This window comes from Hylobates moloch, unplaced genomic scaffold, assembly GCF_009828535.3.
Source record: "Hylobates moloch isolate HMO894 unplaced genomic scaffold, HMol_V3 SCAFFOLD_10, whole genome shotgun sequence".
In the NCBI taxonomy this organism is placed as follows: Eukaryota; Metazoa; Chordata; class Mammalia; order Primates; family Hylobatidae; genus Hylobates; species Hylobates moloch.
The window spans coordinates 42,685,368-42,708,037 of NW_026652285.1; the positions used below are offsets into that span (position 1 = coordinate 42,685,368).

Consider the following 22,670-nt stretch of genomic DNA (forward strand, 5'->3'; position numbering starts at 1 on the left):
TGGAAGGATGTCATATTTCTAAATTATTAATTTATATAATGCGATTTTAATTATATGAAAGTAAACTAACAAATTAAACATAAGTAGATACTTCACTCTTTGCTTATATTCCTAGAATATGCATATTCAAGTTGACAAAAAGTCTTTTTATAAACGCTCTTGTTGGAAAACTGAGGGCCACCCTATAACAGAGGGTACCTTACACATGAGCATATATGGTACTCTGCACCTCAGATAACTGAGGGTGGCCTATAGTTGGCTTGTGAGTGAACGGAACTGCAGGCAGTTGTCACAATACACTAAAATCCCTAAATTAAAATAACTGCCATCAAACCAATTATTATCTGTTAAAAATTCTTTATGATACCTCTGTGCTGTGTTAAACAGGGGTCCCATGTCCACTTCTGAGTTCAGCTATAGCTGTATCGACAGTCTCCACATACACTGACAGTTTCCCACTTCCACCTGGCTCTGCCTCTCTGCTTCTCTGCTCAAGAGCTTTCTTTGGTGTCTCTGGAGCTTGCTCAGGCTAATCTTAGCAGCCCTCAAGTACTGAAGATTTAATATCCCTAGGGAAATGGTGGATAAAGACCCCAGTTTCTCCACGGCTTGGTGGACAATCCTAATGTGCAGTCTATATAATGCCAGCAGAGCCAAGCCTCAGCTGCCCACAGTGGTAACCTGCTCACTAACTCACCTCTTAATGGGGCTTTCTTCCCTCTCCTGTGTCATTTTCTCCATTCTCTCACTTGTGCTTCTTGAGGTTGTCTCTCAGATAAACTATTCTGAACTCAAGTCCTCATCTCAGGGTCTGCATGCATAAACTGCTTTAGCATCATGTGGCAATTCTGTGTCCTGTTTGAAAAACAGCTACCTATCTGCAGAAATCAAGGTAAATGAGCTTTACCCTCATTCTTTACACCTGAGTTACTTAAATCTTTGGAAATTTCTCATCAATTTCTCTCCGTAAGTATTTGATAAGCCCTTACTAATGCAGAGAGTCATTCTATGTTACAGAGTATACCCAGATGAACAAAACAAAGTTCTAGCCTCATTACACTTGAGAATGGAACATGAAACAAGGAGGAAGAAAAGAAAGCAATATTTAAAGAAGATTCAGACCACGGAAGAGATGTAAGTTCCAAGGAGCAGAACTACTTCCAGCTGACTAGTATTTCATCACTACCCAGATAGAATCATGCTTTGTTTTCTGATGTGATCTCGGCTCACTGCAACCTCTGCCTCCCAGGTTCAAGTAATTCTCCTGCCTCAGCCTCCCAAATAGCTGGGACTACAAGCACGTGCCACCATGCCTGGCTAAGTCTTGTATTTTCAGTAGAGACGGGGTTTCACCATGTTGGCCAGGCTGCTCTCGAACTCCTGACCTCAAGTGATCTGCCTGCTTCAGCCTCCCAAAGTGCTGGGATTACAGGCATGATTGTTTTCTAACTTAAATACATTTGATTGAGGACATTCATCTTTATATAAACCCAGCACTGATTCATAGGTCAGCCCAAATACAGTAGAAGGTAATACAGCCTTATGGGCAAACAATTCAAAATAAAAGGCAAAGCATTTTATTGTGAATTCCCTAAGTGACTGCCCCATCTATCAGGAGTGATACCATGTCTAGGTAAACCAAGGAAACCAATAAGGTTTCCCTGCTGTCCCTTGAGGATGCCAAACATGTTCTTATCCAGCCTTTTCATTTTTGATATCCTCTCTGCCTAGAAGACCCTTCCCCCAAATATCTGCAGGGCTTACTACTTCTCATCTTTAAGCTCTTTCTGCTTAAGATCTTCCCTGACCACACTATATAAAATAACGTCATCCCCCGACCCACCCACTATCGTCAGTCTATTGCTCTCTCTGTTTTATTCTTCGTCATAGCACTTACCACCTGGCATATTATGTAATTGCTTATTTATTTATTTTTAATCTCCTTCCACTAAAAGCTCTGTGATATTAAGGACATGCCCCCCCTCTCTATATTCCTTGCACCTAGAATAGTTTCTGGCCCAGAGAAAGTATTCAATGAGTATATGTTGAAGGAATGAATAAATTTCATCATTAAAACCTCAAAATCACCACTCATTACAGTTGAAGTTCCATAAACTCACCTGGAATCATGACATAATCCCATAACTCAAGGATCTAAAGGGTTCACAATCATTTTGTGAAAAAGCTGGGGTTTTTTAAAATAAAGCTTCAATGTATATATCAGGTATGAATAAATAGTTTTAATTCTATCATAAACTTGTACAGGCCACAAAATGCAACTCATTCGATGTCCGTTGTGTAAGAACGAAATCCTGAAATTTAAAATTTTAGATACTGTAGCTTACTTAAAAAAAGTTTATTCATGTATTCATGTGACAAATGTATATTGAATGCATATGATGGGTATGGTGTTGGGTGAGGTGCTATATTTGATTTTTCTTTTGAAAACTGACTTTACATGTATGTCACTGTAAAACCATATTCTACCATTATAGATAGAAAAAGCTCATCCTTTAAAAACACACTTACATTTTTCCCCATTGTTTTACTATAAACTTCTTAAAATTTAGCTCAGATCTCTGAGAGAGAATATTTATAGGAAATACAAGTGGAGTCTTTTATTTAGATAATTTTAAAGGTAAACATTCTCTTTTTACTGCATTTAAGGGAATGAAGAACCACTGTATTTAGCAACATTAAATGCTCACTATACAAAAATTACTTAAGTAGTTGTCAAACTCCAATTATATAGCGTTAATTGGTTTCACTACACATTCATGCTTTTCAAACACATGAGGTCCTCATGGTTGCATAATGATCTTTTATTCACTCCTAATTGACTCACTGCTCAGTTTCCACAATGCCCACAAGTCTTTGTCATTCTACTCCTGGCTTCAACTTGCCCATCTCTCTTTTGACTTTACTTAAAAGACTGTGGCCAAATTCCTTTCTTTCCACCTCAAAATTCCTATGCTTCTGTCTCAAAAGAATCCTTCCTTTGCTTTCATCTAGTATCCTCCCATCTTCCTGAAGACTTAATTCCCTCAATTGAGCCTCTCCTTTACATTTTCAATCTCTTTTTCCCTCAATGGATTGTTCTCCTCAGCTTATAAAGCAGGCTCAAATCTTTCTATACTAAAAATACCACTTTCCCTCTACTACACCATTGTTGTGATATATCATACTCTCTCTCCTTCTCTTTTACCTCTCAACTTATTGAAAATGAAGTCTGTTTTTACTGCTTTCCATTTCCCTTCCCCCACCCCTCCCTTCAACCCTTGCCCCTGGCTGCCACTTCCACCTACCACAAAGACAATCAAGGAAATCCAAGAGTCAAATCCAATGGCTTTGCCTTGGTTGCACCGTCACCCATGGGGTGTGCTGTGTGAGTGACAGGGGCTCTCCTCACCCCTGCCAGCTTCCATGACACTGTGCCACTTTACTTCCATCATTTTTCTCCAACTGCCCCTTGTTTAACATGGTTCCTGTTCTCTTCTTTCTCTTTCCCCTCCAACATACAGACATCCCTCAAGGATCCTATCCTTATCTTTGCTTCTTCTTTCTTCATTTTCTTTATTCCTGGTATATCAAAATCGCTCCTAAGTAGATGACTTACAAATCTCCTTGTGGCTCTAACCTCCCTCTGTATTCTAGTCCCTTAACTTGGACAAGCCTGTCATGCTCAAAAAGAAACTTCTCTCCTCTTCCTTATCCTCTGTTATATCTTCTTTCTGCAAATGACACAACTGCTCTCTCAGCTAAGCCTGACAATGATCTTTGGCCTCCCTTTTCCCTTCCTCACTTTCCAGTGACTGTTCAAGCTCCTCAGATAATTCCCACACGCCACCTCTTAGGTGTGTTCCCTTCTTCCCTCCCACTGCCTCTTTCCATCCCTCCCCTACTTTGACAATAAGGTCTATCGGCCAATCTTTTCCCATGTCATTCCATCCAACATAATACTACAAAATTATTGCCCCAAAGCACAGTTCTGATACTGTCAATATTTCTCCTCACAAATCTCCTATAGCTCCCCAGTCCTTACTGAACAAAATCCACACTCCTTAGCTTGGCATACAAGTTGCTCCACCACCTTGAACAAATCTCTCTTTCTTGCTTTATCCCTCATTACATCTCTTGGCATTCCTAGCGCTGCAGCCAAAGCACACCATTTTTTTGTTCCCTGTGTAGGCATACACCTTCCACTGCCAGGCCTATGCTACACTGTTCCTCCCCCAAGCATGCCCTTCCTTCTCTGCCAACCCAAATGCCACCTTAATCACAGCTCAAATGCTATATCCCATGTAACCTTCCCTGATTCCTCCATCAGAAGTCATTTTGTACCCTGTGAACTCCCACAGCCCTGCGGGAATACTGCTTTTTCAGCACTTAATCATTTTTCACTATTTTTACAGTTAGTAACACATATTCCTCTTTTCTCCTTCTAGACCATGATCCACCTCTGGGCAGGATCTAAGACTTAGCATTCTTTGAACCTCCAACCCTTCTCAACATTCCCTGCCCCCTATCCAAAGGTACAGTGGATCTGAGATGCAGGAGGCAATTAACAAATGTTTGCAAATTAATTATTGTAACCCAGAGAGTTAACTTCAGATTTTACTGCTTGAAATTCTCTTGGTTTTAGCAACAATTACTTCTTTCTTTGTAGGATAAAAGTCCTATCTCCCCAAGGTACTACAGTTAATTCCTTTTGGCCCCAGAGGTCAATTTTCAAATATCTCTTACCCCTAAGTCTTCTGAAACAAACAAACAACAACAACAAAACAAAACAAAAGAAAACAACAACAACAACAAAACCTTAAGAGACTCCATAATGGAAGAGAAAAGCACTGATGCTACTTTAAGCGAAGGAAAGGCATCCATGCACAAAAAATGGCTTGCTGCAGGCCACAGCAAAAGGTACAACCATTTATTAGGGCTGTCTCATTAACCTTATACCAGTCCAATCTTTGGAAAAGCCAGATATTGCATTTTTAAAACTATCAGCCTGGGCAACATAGCAAGACTCTATCTCTGAAAAAAAAAAAAAAAAAAAAAAAACTATCTGGGTGTGGTGCCATGTGCCTATTGTCCCAGCTACTCAGGAGGCTGAGGCAGGAGGATTGCTTGAGCTAGGAGTTTGAGGCTGCAGTGAGCTATGACCACACTACTGCACTCCAGCCTGGGTGACAGAGGAAGATCCTGTCTCAAAAAGATAAATAAACATAAAAATGATCACATTTATGTTAGAAAAGAACTGATTCCTGAGTCATCGATTTTGCTGCTGTGTAATTCCTCTTTCTCTAAACAGTGTATTTACCTGGCAATTCCTCATATTATTAAACTTTCTTGTAAGACATTTACATCCCTGGTCTTACTTGCAAATATAAAAGATGATGACTTTTTTTAAACCAAAATCTCTTAGAATGGCTTTTAAATTCCATAAGTACTTTTCTCAGAAAGAGATTTGGCATAACAAATAAGAGAGTAAAGAACTAAGATTCAAAATTCATTTTTATAAATCTATCCTTAAATCTTGGATGACAGCCAACAACCAACCTCACATTAAAATCTTAGAAGGCTTGACTTGAAGAACATGGGGAAATTTACTTTACATTGACAGTATCAAGAACACCTAGTCTACATATCATTAAATAAGATATATGGGAAGAAAAAAAGCATATGTGGATAGCCCTAGTTTTATTATTTTCAATGTAACAACGATATCATTCAACCTTTGCTCATAAAAGAAAGCAGAACAAAAATTTTAAAAAAGAAAAATAAATCTCTGGTGCCAACATGTTGTATATTTACTTGTGTAGCCATGACTGCCACGGGCTTTTCAAAGAGAACCGGGCAGCCAGTTTGGATTCTGACAGCAATGCAGTAGAATTTAAGGTGTTATGACTAAAACATGTCCTAAGCAGATTAAGCTAGCCATACAACATTTTAATAAAGAAGTGTCGAGATATTAAGTGTAACGTGCACTCATTCCTATGAATACCGCAGGAGAAATACAGGCGAGGGGGAATCACACTGCCCTGGACACACATGAATATGCCATCTCCCCGCCTATCTCTACCCAACCCTACACACACCTATCTTTACCACGCAGAGACAATTAAACAGCCATAGACTCTGGATGCATTTCTGTGTCCTTGTTCCCACTGGGTGAGTTGTTGCCAGCCTGGCATTTTTCCAAATTCCCTACTAGTGGGCTCTATCAGGTAGGAAAGCAGGGACTTTACTGACCTGGGACCCCATCACTGGGTCTCGGGAGATTTCAGTTTCCAAATGATACACGGCACCACCTAGCTATTGTGACAGCTGGGAGAGTGGATGTCACCAGCAGTAGAAATAAAGTATCCTGTTTCCTGAGGAAAACGCCCTGGCTGTGTGATGCTGACCAAGTGGGCACCAAACATTTCTCCATGTGATATTTTTCTTCTTTTTTAAAGACTGCCCCCCGCCCCACCGCATCTGTCTATACATATACACCTCCAGAGTTTATTCTAAAAGAACCAACACAAAGACCATCCATCCTCTAGCCGTAAGGTTTTCAGTGCTTAAATGTGGAAGGAGAAGGTCTAGCTAGCATTGAAAGTTGTGGGGACAGGAAGAGGAATCTGATCATTCAACATCCTTCTCCTTCAGGTCAGAGAAGAGAAAAACAACAGAAACTGCACAGTCAGGGAGTACAGGACCCTTATGGAACAGGTGCTAAGGAGAGAAGTAGTATCACAGGATGGAAGCCCCCTTCAAAACCGGGTACACCAGCAAGCCCAGAATGTGTAACCGTTATCCTATTTCCCTGCCATGTGCCTCAAAGCAACATGCTCACTTCCACATCCCCATGTCATGAGGCCAGAGGAAGGGGAAGCGAGAATCCCTACACTGGGCCATCCACACGCAGGAGCAGAACAGAGACTGTGCTCAGAGTTGCAGGGTCAAAACAACAAACACTGTCCCACAGTCTTAGCTGGTGACATCAAGTCAGGGCAGCGGCAGATCTCTGGGTCTGGGGCACAGTTTGGGGAACGTGGATGCAACCACCCGCGTACACACACATATACAGGATTTTACAAACCCGCCCCTACCCCACTGCCTCCTTCCACACTTCACACACCAAGTGCATCCTGCCCACCTCACCGTTTCTATCATCACATTCTTTCTCCAGGAGAGTCAGCCGAGAGATGAGGGGTCCTAGCGGGGATTCCTGGAAATGTCACCCCCCAACACCTCCGTCCGCCACCCCATCCCCGCTGCTGTACCTTTTACACACACACACTCTCACACACTCACTCCTGCCATGACTGTCATCAGGCCCGCCTGCTGCGCCCGAAGCCCCGCATCTCAGCGGGCACCGGACCCCAGGCGTCTCGCCCGCAACGCCGCCTTCCCCCCACCTCGCTAGCTGATGGTTCCAGGCACTACCCCCTGGATGTCGCCTGCTGCCCCCGCTTCTCCGCACTATTGTTCCAGGCAGCCCCTCTCGCATCCGGGGGCGCCCTTTGGCGAGGACCCGGGCTCCGTCGGGGCCGCATCAGCGCCGGGCACCCCTTCTCACCCACCCCTCCCTGACTGTGGTACCTTGCCTGACAGCTGGGTCCGCGGGCCCGCGGGAGCAGGCGGCGCTAGTGACAGCGCTGGTGCCAAGCCTGGGAATAAAGCTCTGCTCCAGCCGCTGCTGCCTCCAGCGCCACCATCTTCTCCCGCCGCAGTCTCCGCCGCCGCCGCCGCCGCCGGGACCGCAGCCGCCCTCGCCCAGCTCCGGCTCCGCAGCCGCTGCTCGGACCCCTCCGATCTCGCGGCCCCACCCCCTTTCCCCACCCTCCCTCCCGCCCTCCAGCTAGCTCGCTCGCCCCTCGTGACGCGCGCCGGGGCCGGGCGGGCCTGCGAGGGAGGGCGCGGGGGAGCGCGCGCGCGCACGCCGCCTGCTAGTAGCGCCCCTGCCTCCCACGCCCACTCGCGTGCGCGCGCGGCCCGCGAGCCAGAGGCGGCGGCACCGCCGGTGTCCTCCGTGGGCCGCCGGCCGCAGCTTCCCTGCCCCTGCCCCGGCGCCGGTGGGCGTGCTGCACACCCGCGCCTCTCGCCTTCCCTCGCGTCCGGGTTCCGAAGGGCCCGCCCTGCCTGTGTTCCACAGCCCTATCCTCTGGCTCCCGGCCGGACTCAAGGAGGGGAAAATGCGGCTGCATCCCCGAGGGGACTGACGGGGACCTCCACCCTCCTCGGTGGCAACCCAAGGGGTCCCCAGTTTCCTAGCCAGCAGCTGTGGCCAACCTCTGCGTGAAGCAACGGGCTACGCTGCAGGACCACGAAGCCAGGCAGCCGCGTCGACTCCTGCAGGGTGTTCTCTCCTGAGTGACTCCCGAGCTTTCCCGCTTTCCAGGCCCCTTAGATACCGCCTGCGCTTCAAATCCGGAGACTGACGGCGTCTCCGGAATGCGTCGCAGTCCTGCGAGTTCCCCGCCAGGGGGAGAGCCGCGCAGGCTTGGGCCTGAGCGAAGCGGGCCGGGCTGCAGTCCTCCAGGGGAACTGCCGAGTCCCGCTGGGGACAGCGGAGACCCTGCGTATTGTGAAGCCGGGGAAGGCTCGGCTTGGTTTTCCTACCCGCTCCTCAGTTCTGGTTGATCGGAACTTAGAGTGTCTTTGAGCCTAGCACAGGCCATCCGCCCTAGATATGGCTCCTAACTCGAGAGGCTACCCTTTGCAGCAGGGACCAGGTGGCAAGTGCTGTGCATTAATGAAAAGCTGTGGGCTAGACAAGCCCCGGGAGGCCTGGGCTCTGGCGCCAGCCCCACCTGTAATTGGCAATGCAATAGCTAAATCATTCCCCCTCTTAGAAACACAGATTTTTCCATAATAATGTTATAATGCACAAAGCCTTGTAGTTTGCAAAGCACTCTCCACACATATATTCTCCTCCAGTAAAATGAAGATAAGCGCTGGTTATCCAGATCCCTTGGGAAATGCATCTTTTACCACACCGTGTTTCCATATTATTTTAAGCACAACGTCTCCAGAAAAGTCTGGGGGTGTAGCCTAAAGCATTCTGAAAGTCGTTTTAGCTTTAAAATTTATATGAATTTTGCACTGTTCTTTGTAATTTTTTTTTTTGCTTTAATAAACCAATAGCTACCTTCTCAAAAAGATTTTAGTAAAATTTAAAATTATATACTAGGAAGATGTCTGCTTGTCCTGTGACATTACTTATATTTTTTCCAGTGAATACTTATTTGGCCTATGTACGAGCCAGATATGGTCCTTTTCCACCAGAGCTCACAGTACGCTGAAGGAAATAGGTATTCAACTATCAGACTGGCCAGGCGCGGTGGCTCACGCCTGTAATCCCAGCACTTTGGGAGGCCGAGTTCGGCAGATCACTTTCGGCCAAAAGTTTGAGATTAGCCTAGTCAACATGGCGAAACCCTGTCTCTACTAAAAATACAAAAATTAGCCGGGCATGGTGGTGCACGCCTGTAATCCAGCTACTCGGGAAGCTGAGGCACGAGAATCACTTGAACCGGGAGGCGGAGGTTGCAGTGAGCCGAGAGCGCGCTACTACACTCCAGCCTTAGTGTCTCAACAAACAAACAAACAATCAGACTAAGTGCAACTGTGATAAATTCTCAACTGCAAAGGCGCTAAGGTGCACGGGAAAACCTAATGTGGACTCCAGGACTAGGTAAGGCTTTCTCAGGAAATGACATTTCAGATCCCCCAGGAGAGGCAGCATTGAGACACTTCCAGGTAAAGGGAAGGAAATGTGAAAAGGCCCAAGCAGGTGGGGCCGAAGTGAGATGAGGCTGGAGAGGCAGGCAGACCTTGTGGACCGTTTTTAAATAATGATTTTGTCTTATGAGCCTGGAAAGTCAATGCAGAGTTGCCAAGAGTTGGGAGCAGGCAAGCAGGATCACGTTTCGGTTCCTGAAAGATGGCTGAGGTGGCTTGTGAGGAACTGATTCGTGGAGGGTCAGGATCCAGGGCGGAGGGAGTCTGAGCTTATCCTACTTAGTGAGTGTTTAGGGTTTTCTATTCTTGCACTAACTGCTCTTTTGATTGTTTTTTAGTTCTTGTCTCTGCTCTCCTGTGTACCCATCTAGGAGGCTTTCAGAGTGCTTCTCTGTAATAGTTTCTGTTTTGTTACTTTTAATCTACTGCGGTTTTAGGAAGGAAATCAACCTTGTTAGAATTTCAGGTTAAATAAGAGAATGTAGGTTCTGAGTGAGAGGCTCTTTTCTGTGCATACACTTATTGCCATTTGGTTTGCTATCTCAGAGATCTTTCTGCTTATTTTCTACTTTTTGTGTTGCCTTTCCAGGTCAGCAGATCGAGACCATGGTGAAACCCCGTCTCTACTAAAAATACAAAAAATTAGCTGGGCGTGGTGGCGGGCGCCTGTAGTCCCAGCTACTCTGAGAGGCTGAGGCAGGAGAATGGCGTGAACCCGGGAGGCGGAGCTTACAGTGAGCCGAGATTGCGCCACTGCACTCCAGCCTGGGCAACAGAGCGAGACTCTGTCTCTAATAATAATAATAATAATAATAATAATATCCTCGAATCTTGCCTCACAGGATTTTTGTGTAAAGAAAGTATGTGAAATTTCTCTGCAAAGTATTCAGTGCCAATAAAGAAAGGTAATAGTTAGTTATAATGGTAGCTTAGAGACCTCCAAAACTAATTACTTACGAAATGTTCATATGTGGAAATTTCCCTCCCTCCCCGACCCCCATGAAAAACACATATTCCTATTTCTTCTGGATAGCATGAATCATTGTCTTAAGTGCTCTTGTTACTCCGTGCCTTGGCTGGCAGGAAACTCAAAGCCAAATTTTCAGATCATTGTAGGAAATGAGTGGATCCATATGGCATGTAGATCCATGTCTTAATCCCTCCTTTGGTCTTGTTCTATTCTATCTATATTTCCTGTGCCTGCTTTATTGATGTTTTTCTTTTTAGTAGATCTCTTATAAGGCACTCCAACCCACCACTCCAATCCACTTTCTCCTGTTAACAGGATCGAAACTGCATTCAGGTGTTTCAGGAAGCAGTATATAAAATACTGGCAGCCAGGCATGGTGGCTCATGCCTGTAATCCCAGCACTTTGGGAGGCCAAGGTGGGAGGATTGCTGGAGGTTAGGAGTTCAAGACCAGCTTGGGCAACATAGTAAGACCCCCGTCTCTCAAAAAAAAAAAAAAATTAGTGGGCATGGTGGCGAATTCCTGTAGTCCTAGCTACTTGGGAGGCTGAGATGGGAGGATTGCTTTAATCCAGGAGGTTGAGGCTGCAGTAAGCTATAATTGTGCCACAGTACTTCTGCCTGGGTGATAGAGCAAGACCATGTCACTAAAAATAAAATAAAACACTGGCAACCTGCCAACCATTGAAGCAGGTAACAATAGTATAGACACTGTGCCAAGTGACTTGGGTTTAAAGTAAAGTCTTAACCACCACTGCATGTGCACCTAAAGTCTCTGTGCATGCCAGTTTAAAACCTCACATTATTGGCAAACTTAAGTATGTCTCCCAATGGCTCATAATCTCCTTTAGTTTAATCTCTGAGGTCCCAAACTCCATCAGCCTACACTATACCTACAAATACAGACGGTTCCTGTCTTATGATGGTTCGACTTAGAAGTTTTTGACCTTACTTTTGGGCTTATCAGGTTATTAATTTTTTTTTTTTTTTGTCAGTGTCTCACTCTGTTGCCCAGGCTGGAGTACAGTGGTGCAGTTCATGGGTCACTGCAACCTCTGCCTCCCGGGTTCAAGCGATTCTCCTGCCTCAGCCTCCCTAGTAGCTGGGACTATAGGCGCCCGCCACCACGCCCAGCTAATTTTTGTATTTTTAGTAGAGACAGGGTTTCACCATATTGGCCAGGCTGGTCTCAAACTCCTGACTTCAAGTGATCCACCCGCCCTGGCCTCCCAAAGTGCTGGGATTATGGGCATGAGCCACTGTGCCCGGCCTTAAATGCATTTTTGACTTATGTAACCCCACCATAAGTCAAGGAGTGTCTGTATATCTTACTGTCACAAGCACTATTTGTCACTTGGTAAAAGGACAGAGATTCAAAAACTTTTATTCATTTAGGGTTATTTTTGTCAACAAAGACTTGAAGATTGCATGATTCACTACATCCATTCAAACTCCACAAGAGTCTGACCATATCTTCCAGCTTTTGATATGGTTCTGGATAGCTTAAATTGGACATCCTTCTTCTGATATAAGTTGATACTTTTCCTTGATTTCAAGTTCTTTAGTGATTACCCTCTATCAGTCCTTGAGCTTATGAGCTGAGGTTGTATGTAAGACAAGCATAGAATAACCTTCGGTAATCTGGTTTCTCTTGAGGATTTCAGTTCTGCTAATATTTAGTAATCCAGCATAATTTCTAACATATTGTATAGTCTTTTTTGTCACAGGATTCAAAGTGTATGAAAGAAATACACAATTATGAGATATATGTATCATAAACTTCAATAAATTTGCTTGTATATGCAGATTCTTATTTCACCAGCTTTTTCTCTGGGCATAAAATCTGTCCAGAGAAATAATGCCCTTCTTTTCTTTTTTATTCTCCAAACAAGGCCAGGCTCCTTCTCTCTTTCTCCCACTGTGCCCTTTAATGAGTCCAACCAGAATTTTGTACTATGTGTTTACCTGATACATTGGAAGACATTCTGGTGCCCCATATGGTAATTCTACCTCTGAAAATGAAGTTTTTGCGTAAATAATGTCATGGGAACATATTGACTTTTAAAAATGGTTGTAATCCCATTCTCTGAACCATACTCTATGGCCAGGGGCTTGGGTTACACTGACTAACTTAAATCAATCAGATCCCAGTCCTGGAGCTGGGTCAATCCTCCCCAAACCACATGGCTGATTGAGGATAGAGCAAGGTCTGGTGACTACAAAAAGGGTGAAATGGAAAGAGGGAAACAAAAACATCACGTTCCCTGTTCATCTCAGGCTTATAATAGTGAAAAACTATAAACTTCAATGTAAATGTACCACAATAAGGAAACTGGTATATAGATCAGTATGACTGTACAGTGGAATACTATGCAGCCTTTAAAGGTAACCATATGCACAGATTTTTTTTTTTTTTTTGAGACAGAGTCTTACTCTGTCACCCAGGCTGGAATGCAGTGGCCCCATCTTGGCTCACTGCAACCTCCGCCTCCCGAGTTCAAGCGATTCTCCTACCTCAGCCTCCTGAGTAGCTGGGATTACAGGCACGTGCCACCATGCCCTGCTAATTTTTGTATTTTTAGTAGGGATGGGGTTTCACCATGTTGGTCAGGCTGGTCTCGACCTCCTGACCTCATGATATGCCCGCCTCGTCCTCCCAAAGTGCTGGGAATACAGGCGTGAGTCACTGCACCTGGCCAGATTTTTTTTAATAACATGGAAAAAATTAATTTCACATCGTAACTGAAAAAGCCTAGATAAAAAATTGTGTAGATGGATGGCCATAACTTTAAAAAATGCCCAGAAAAGAATACATAAAAATGTGAATGGTAGCTCACTCAAGTAATAGGGTTATTTTCTTCTTTCTATGTTTTGGTAGCTTACATTTATTTTTAAACCAATGTACATATGACCTTAATTTGAAAAACAATAGTACTAAGAATGTGGTTGTAAACATTAATACCCCTTACCACCAGATGCCATAAAGATAACTATTGTGTCACTTTGCATTTCTAAAGCATTTTTTCCAAATTTGATTTATCCTTCAAGGCTTATTTTAAACACCGCATGCTTTAAGAAAATGTTTTTAGACTAATTTACTCTCATTGAAATACTGTATCTTCTGAGCATTTGTTTGTAGCACTAGGAGCCTCACAGACTTTGTGGAATGTCAGGATAGAAATAGATTTTAAAAATGATTAAATCGGTTGCTCATTCTGTTTAACACTTGCTTATATACTTGGTTGTTTCCAAATTTATTTTGACAGTAAAGTACTTGAATATGATGGTCATCTGGTAGGAACACTATAAAATATTGACATATTTAATTCATCCTACAAACCAGGCACAATTTTACCAGAAGAAATTATGACTATGTGTTTCTATATAAAATATGCGATTACAATTAGAAGTATATTTCCTTGAAAATAAGAAGCTGTGAAATTAAGTGCTCAGCAATTTCAGAATTTTTTCTTTTAATATGTGTTTGCTACAGATTTATATCTTTTTGCCATCTTATTAGTAAATCAAGTGGAGTAAATACCAATGACTGAAGGAAGATGCCTAGAATAAGAATATAAAATTGAGAAAATTCCAATAGATATTTTCTCTTACCAGTTCATAGACAAAAATTATATATACATGCATGTGTATATGTATATATATGTTACCATTATTCATTTTTGGCAGGAGTCCACCTTGGTGCTGTTTCTAGAATGGCACTGACATATGGACACATGATTTAAAATCACTGCTCTATTCCTGTTTTCTGTTAGGTATTTTGTTCCATGTATGTTGGTATCACCTCTCCAAGTTGTTTATGAACCCTGAAAGATCAGTGAGCAAATGTCAACTACATTCTCTTGGTATTTCCTCCACTAAATACGTAGCATATTACAGAGTACCCAGGAAGACCTCATCAAATATTTGTTGGCTGACTGATATACAGACACTCCTTGATGGGGTTACAGTTTCTACTGAATGCCTATAGCTTTCCCACCATTGTAAAGTCAAAAAGTCATAAGTTGAACTATGGTATGTTTGGGACTGTCTGTACTTACTAGCTATCTTTCCAATTATTCCAGTTAGAGTGTTCAGGAAGATTATCTAAATAATTTGCCATTAAAACAATTTCCTTTTCATTTGCTGCTATTTTTTATTAGTGTTCAGTAGTGTCTGAAAAAAGTTATAGATGTGTCCACTGACTCAAAAATAAGGAGCCTGGTAAGACTTTAAGAGTATATAAAATCAGTGTCAGCAATTTTATCAGATCTTTAACCCTTCTGTCAGACAAGGAAATTTTTCCCTCTCTTTCCTCTCTCTCAACACACACACACACACACACACACACACACACACACACACACACACTATAAGTGATATCCTGTGAAATTCTATTTCATTAAAGCACTACTTCTTGAGAATTTTTTTCCATATGCTTGCACAATATCAGCATTCAGGATGAGCAATAACAATATAGTGAACAGTCATGACTATATTTAACGTTTCCAGTAGGTAATACTATTTTTAAAAGCCACCAAATATTTAGATCTTCATTCCCCAAACCTTACTAATCTAATATGTGCTAGCTACTGTAGTAGGCATTTGAAAGTTCAAGCCAAATATCACAAGCTCTATCCTCAAGAACTTGTCTACTTTAAGAAAAATCAGACAGACCTCTAATCAAATAACTCCAGTGAAGTTTACTGACTGGGATAAAAGACACACAAATGAGGGCCTGGCTAAATGGTGTTTTTGTGTTATTTGTTTGCTTTTCTAAATACATGTGTTTGAGGAAATTACATCAATTCTCAATGTTCTAGAAGTCAAGCCTGTAGTTAAATGAGCAGGTTTTCTTCCTCGAAAGGAATTTTGTTTCCTAATTGTAAAAAATATTATGATCACCTAGATTTGATAGTTTCCATTTAACCAGAAGGCTTGTGAGTTTCTCCCAGATGAGAAATTGATGTATTTGAAAACACTATGGGCAGACAAATGTGTCTGCTTCCAAAAAAAGAATAGAGATCATCTTCCTAAATGGATAAAACTTCTGAAAGTTCAAAAGAAATGACTTAGGGTCTTTGACATTTTCTATCAAACAGAAAACTGACTTTTAAAAAGGGACATTAGTCAGTATAAACTGTTAAAAAAAATCCACATTTTCTACTTTTATTTTATTCCTCAGAGAAACTCATCCTTCTTCTGCCTTCTACTTCAAACTCATATCTTTTTATTAAATCTGACGGTGGAGATGCTTCTAAGTTAGGTCAGTTTTGCTATGGATTGAATTTTGAGAGCACATTTTAATTTCAACATTCACGCAGCCGAGCACTGCTAAATTGAATAGGCTGTGGTTATGGGAACTGCAGGAACTGAGATGGAACCAAGAAATCTGTTACTGGAGAAACCTTTTGAGTGTGGACAGATTTTAAGTCACTCTTAATAAGGTATGGTAGGTTAAGGAATAACATGTTGTGGGATTCCGGAAAGCAGCTTTTCACCCTTCCTTGCCATTTGGGAATTATTTTCATCCTCACACCGCTGCAAACTTAATCAAGAAAACAGAATTTAAATGGGTCTCAGTGAGCTGTGTAGCATACATCTGAAACTTTTGCAACAATAAAATTCTTTTGCCAAGTGGATAGTTAGGGCTGTATTAGTAGCATGCTTCTCAAAGAGCATCAGGTATGCATTTTAATTCTATTTGCATAGAACAAAGAATAATCCCTTAGGCTTCTGTATACTCTGCTAAAAAAAGGGGGGGGTGGTGGGGAGATTGAGAGATTTCAGCTGTAGTTTCTCTTGATCAATTTTGAATCTTAATATAATAAGAAGTGATGTTTTTCCCAAGGTCTTCCATGGATCACTAGTTCTGGGGGAAGGCAGTAGTTATCATGGGAAAAAAAAAGGTTTCAGGATCAAATACATCTGGAGAACTCTGGAGTAAGCTAAATTGTACAGGTTTTTGTTTTTGTTTTTAAATTGCAGGGCTTCTAGGAGACTTTAATTGTAAATTTCCAGGAGGGAAAGAGAGATGATGGAATTACCAAAATTACAGTGTTCCTTTTGCAAGAAATTTTTTGAGGGATAGGCAAGGGTGTGTTATGACTTCTGTGGGCCCCTTGCTCCACAAGCAAATATTAAAGATTATATTTTATAAGTGGGTTGGTATAAAGATGAATATATTAATAGTCTATAATAAAACAGTTTATCTGACCTAGAAGTTCATTTTCTTTTTGCTTCTGATTTTAAAGAAATTAAAACATTTTTGTGGGCCCCTGCAAGTATTGTGCCTAGGCAATGTACCTACTCTGTCTAATAGGTAAGTCGACCCTGGGTCTACGTATTACACAGGAGGAATGAGTCACTGCAATAAACCTACAAAATGGAATCTAGAAGCACACTATGGCATTTCATCTGAGGTACTGAGATTGTGGCCGCAGGGTCGCTTCTTTTCTTCATGCAATGGTCACTGAAGAAAGAAGTCTAATACACACACATGCACACACACACGCACATACACACACAGTGGCAAAAAGTAGACTGTGGCAAATCTCCATGTTATTGATTCTATGTGAGCTCTACTCATTCAGTATGTTCCCTTAAGCTAAAATACTACGTCTCTTTTCAGTGTTTTCAATGTAAATCTATATGTGGTTAGATGAATTAGCTGGAAAAGGAGATTCTTAGTTACTCATTTCTACATATGAATCTAAACATTCATTCATGCTCAGAGCATCTTTGAGAGGAAAAGTTCCATAGCTGAAACTGATGTCACCAACCTTTATTATGGATAAGCCTTTCAATTTATGGTTCTATTATTTTGTCACAGTGAACTTACTGGCTAGAGATATTGAGAGATGAACATTATTAATCCTTCTTTGACAAGCAAAGTCTGGGTAAGAAGCTGTGGGTAATGCTCATAGTGGGTTGGGCATGATACCAAATTTGACTTTTGGCCATGTGAACCAAATTTCCAAAGCCTGATGATTCATCTTGAAAGATAAATTAGAAAAAGGGAAGTGATATAGTTTGGATATTTGTCCCTGCCCAAATCTCGTGTTGAAACGTAATCCCCAGTGTTGGAGGTGGAGCCTGGTGGGAGGTGTTGGGTCATGGGGGCAGATGCCTCATGGCTTGGTGCTGTCCTCGTGATAGCGAGTTCTCACGAGATCTGGTTGTTGTAAGTGTAGCACCTCCCCTCTCATTCTCTCTCTTGTCTTTACCTTCTGCCATGAGTAAAAGCTTCCTGATGTTACCCTAGAAGCAGATGCTGGCGCCATGCATCCTGTACAGCCTGTAGAACTATGAGTCAATTAAACATCTTTTCTTATAAATTACCCGGTCTCAGGTATTTATAGCAATGCAAAAACAGCCTAACACATGAAGTTTCTATATAGTCTAGGGATGTTCAACTCAGAACAATATTATTTGGTTTCTCTACTGAGAGTACATTTACTAAAAAAAAAAAAAAAAGTTGCCATTTCCTGGCTCAGGAGCAGAGGTAAATAGATTCTAGTGATATACCAGGTATACAGGAGAATTTAGTACATCATAAATGTGGCATTTAAATCAGTGTAGAAAAGATGGATTATTTAATAAGTGGTATTAGGCCTACTGGACTAGCCATTTGTGAAAAAGTTAGCTGAATCTCCATTTCACCCCTTACCATCAAATAAGTTCCAAATGCTTCAACAGTAAAAATGTAAAATAATGAAATCATAAAAATACTTGAAGAAAACATTAATAATGAATATTATTTATAATCTTGAAGCAGAGAAGGCCTTTCTAAGCATGATATGAACCCAGAATTAGAAAAAAATATTGATAAATATAACTACATTCAAATTAAAAAATTTCTATACATAAATAGAAATAAAAAGAGTCAAAAGAAGAAACCTTATAAAATTGTGCATATAACACATAATTAAAGGCTACATTCCCTTGTCTAAAAAGAGTTTTTACAAACTAAAAAAAAAAGATAATCAAATAGAAATACAGACAAGGGACAATGGCCAATTCCTAGAAGAAAAACAAATCACCAACAGACCTAGGAAAAGATTTAAACAGTTCTAATAATTATAGAACTACAATAGAAAACCAGGGCGATATATTTCACTTCTTAGATTGGCCCTAACAAGACAAAACAAAATGTGATAATATACTAGATTGCTGATGATGTGAGGTCACAGGCATTCTTATTACAGAGTAGTGAGTGTAACAACATTGTAAATGTCTGCTTAGCAATAAGCTTTTTCCCAGAAGTTCCATTTCTAGGAATTTATCATACAGAAATATTTGAGTTATATGTTTTTATTGTAAAATATTCAAACATTTTAGACTTTTTGTTTTTTCTCTTTTTTTGAGACAGAGTCTTGCTCTGTCACCCAGGCTGGAGTGCAGTGGTACAATCTCAGCTCACTGCAACCTCCACCTCCTGGGTTCAAGCGATTCTCCTGCGTCAGCCTCCCAAGTAGCTGGGACTACAGGCGCCCGCCACCATGCCTGGCTAATTTTTTGTATTTTTAGTAGAGACAGGGTTTCACCATGTTAGCCAGGATGGTCTCGATCTCCTGACCTCATGATCCACCTGCCTCAGCCTCCCAAAGTGCTGGGATTACAGGTGTGAGCCACCGCACCTGGCCAAACATTTTAGACTTTTTGTTATGCAAATGCACAAAGACATATGTATATATTCAATGTAGCATTGTTGATAATAATGAGGAATTGCTAACCAAAATGATTATCACTCGCCAATTGATTAAATAAATTTTAGTATACCAAAAAAGGAATATTATAAAACATTAAAACAAATGTGAGGAGCCCATGTGTTCATACAAGGGAAATTGTCTACAATATACTGTTTTTTGTTTGTTTTTGGGTGTTTTTGTTTGTTTGTTTTTGAGACGGAGTCTCACTCTGTTGCCCAGGCTGGAATGCAGTGGCGTGATCTCAGCTCACTGCAACCTCTGCCTCCCAAACTCAAGCGATTCTCCTGCCTCAGCCTTCTGAGTAGCTGGGACTACAGGTGTGCGCCACCATGTCTGGCTAATTTTTGTGTTTTTAGTAGATGGGGTGTCGCCATGTTGGCCAGACTGGTCTCAAACTCCTGACCTCAGGTGATCCGCCTGCCTAGGCCTCCCAAAGTAGATTACAGGTGTGAGCCATGGCGCTGGGACATCTACAATACACTGTTAACTGAAAACTCAAGTTACAAAACAGTATGTTTAGATTGATCCCATTGTTACCTTAAAAATATTAAATATTCATCCAAAAAGTTTGGAGTAATATATAGCAAACTGTAATAGTAGCACATTCTCCATCATAAATACCTACAACAGTTGAAACTTTTATAATAAGCATTTATTATTCTTGTACTCAGAAAAAAGTCATTTAAAATTGTTTAAAGCGTTTAAAAAATGACCATTCAGAAATTTTAGCAGAATTATATTTTTCCTAAAAGTTGTTTTTCTCTCTCAGGCCCAGTTAAGCACTGGATTTCTTGTGGCATTGAAACATACAGCAAGAGAGTTTGTGGCCCATCAGCTTTTTTTCCATGTACCTATCCTCTCTATGGCTGCTAGTGTCAGATGGAATTGAGATCATTACCACCCTTGGCTTAAAAACTCATCTAGAGTACCTTTATTAAAATCAGAAACCTGAACTCTATCATTAGCATGAGATTTCTCTGCTGCTGTAGACTTAGTAGCAATTGTTAATGAGTCACACTATATAATCATACAAAAGATTAACAATTCTCCTTACAGAAATTTTGGTAAATATAAAATAATTAAAAGAACAAAATTACTCATAGCTCCTTCACTCAAAGCAACTACTGTTCGCGTGTAACATTTTTAACATTTTAAAAATTCATTTTTTGCCATGTCTCCATTTTTACAAATATGTGATCATATTCTGTAAACTATTTTGCATCTTGCTTTCATTATTTAGCGCATTTAATCACATTATTTTAGAAATTTCTCTGTAAACATCACCTTAATGGTTATTTAATATTTAATAATTTATCTAATAACCTTCTGAGAAGCTTGACATTTAAGTAGTTTCCAAGTTTTCATTGATATAAGAAATTATTAGTGAACATCCTTGTGCATAAAGCTTTTTATTTTCCAGGTTTTCCCATTAGGGAAGTTACTAGAAGTGGTACTGCTATTCAAGAATGCAAGACTCTTGATACAAATGGCTAACTTGCTTATTCTAACTTACACTCCTCCCGGTAATGAGAAAGGGTGCCTATTTCATTATATCCATTATTCATTTGATATTATCAGTAAAAACAAAACCAAAATTTGGTAGATATAAATTGAAGTCTTTTTTAAAATTTGTACTTCTTTGCTACGGGACTGAATATTTTTCTACCACATCTGTTACCCACCTTTTTTCCTTTGGTCAGTGTGTGTGTGTGTTTGTGTGTATACTTTCTGTTCATGTCTTTTACTCATTCATCTACTGGGTAAAAGAGTTTTATAACTTATCAAGTTGCAAGAATTCTTCACATAGCCAAGGTATTCATAAATATATATATTTTAAATTTTGATATAATCCTAAACTTAAAGAGAAAGTTGTAAGTATCATATAAAGACTATAAAAATCATTTTTGTCTGCAGCATTTTCTGCAAATGCTGCCTCCAGTTATAGTTTTTCTTTTGTTAGGATTTTGTTTAAAATTTAGCCTGAAAATGTGAGTTTATTGGGCTTTTAAAATCACAATTATTTAATCCTTTCTAAGATACATAGTCCTCTCCTCTAGGGAAATTCAATATTAAATTCTATTTCTGTCAAAATCTTTTTAAGTAATTTGACTTATTTTATATTTCCTTTTAGTCCATTCAAAAATGAAAGATGAGGCTCAATACTGATTTTTTCCAAAGTATTTAGTAATAATTGTTTCCCCAAAGTTTTTATTTTATTTTATTTTATTTTATTATTATTATACTTTAAGTTTTAGGGTACATGTGCACAATGTAACTGGAAATCATCATTCTCAGTAAACTATCGCAAGGACAAAAAACCAAACACCGCATGTTCTCACTCATAGGTGGGAATTGAACAATGAGAACACATGGACACAGGAAGGGGAACATCACACTCCCCAAAGTTTTATTGAATAATCTTTTGTTACTGGTTTTTAATGTCCCATGGATCATGTATGAAATTCTCCTAGACAGCGATTATTTTGCAGATGTATCTGCCTACTCCCATGTCTATACTATAGTTCTTGAATTATTATAGCTTTAGACATAGCTATTCTTCACTGATACAGCCACTTATCTATTTTTCCAAGCTTTATAATTATGTTGTAAAGAAAATGTGGCTTTCATTGGCATTGAGTTATACAAATAAGAATTTGCTCTCTCATTGAAGAATGTAGTATCTCTTCTTTTGCACCTTTCAGCAGTTTTGTGGTTTTCTTTATACGGGTCCTTCATGTTTCCTAGGATATTAGGTTACATTGTGGATGGAATCTCTTCCTCTTGCATTTTATTATGTTTTGTAACTAATTTTTGCTACTATATTAAGAAGAAGCAAAAACGTTATAGAACAAACAAAAATCATTTGCCCTTAAAAAATAGAGAGAATGCCTAGCTTTAATTTACGTTACCTCTGGGTGCGCTCACTCTTCAAGGTAACACATGTGTAAAATGTACCTCTGGACAACTGAGTAGGTTAACTTGTGTGGGATTATTACTTTACATTTTGTAAGTATTGAGAAAGCCTTCAATAATTATTAGCTTTGTTCCAGAATAACTCGTCCAATATACCTCTATCGTAGCAATAATAAGACAGAAGAGTTAGGTGTCTTTAAAGCCACTCTTGGTTTGAGATAACAAAATCATAGTGTCTACATATAAAATAATGTTTGTCTTGCTTTTTCTTTGGTTTTATCTATTCTATTGAGCTCATCCCCAAATCATAAATTTGTTTAAAAACAAGCTAAAAAGCAAACCTGTCTTATT

The 22,670-nt window shown here is 40.6% G+C and overlaps 1 protein-coding gene across 3 annotated transcripts in view; it reads right to left on the bottom strand.

Moving 5' to 3' along the window:
- The window catches only part of APBA1 (amyloid beta precursor protein binding family A member 1), a 247,906-nt gene extending 239,584 nt beyond the window's left edge, over positions 1-8,322 (bottom strand). For 2 of the 3 annotated variants that reach the window (XM_032164246.2, XM_058444844.1), the window contains exon 1: positions 7,588-7,678. The gene's annotated coding sequence lies outside the window, so the exon portion shown is untranslated. Of the gene's footprint in view, positions 1-7,587; positions 7,679-8,277 lie in introns of those variants that run through there. The other variant, XM_032164248.2, reaches the window with a different exon arrangement.
- Between the last annotated feature and the right edge of the window lie 14,348 nt (positions 8,323-22,670).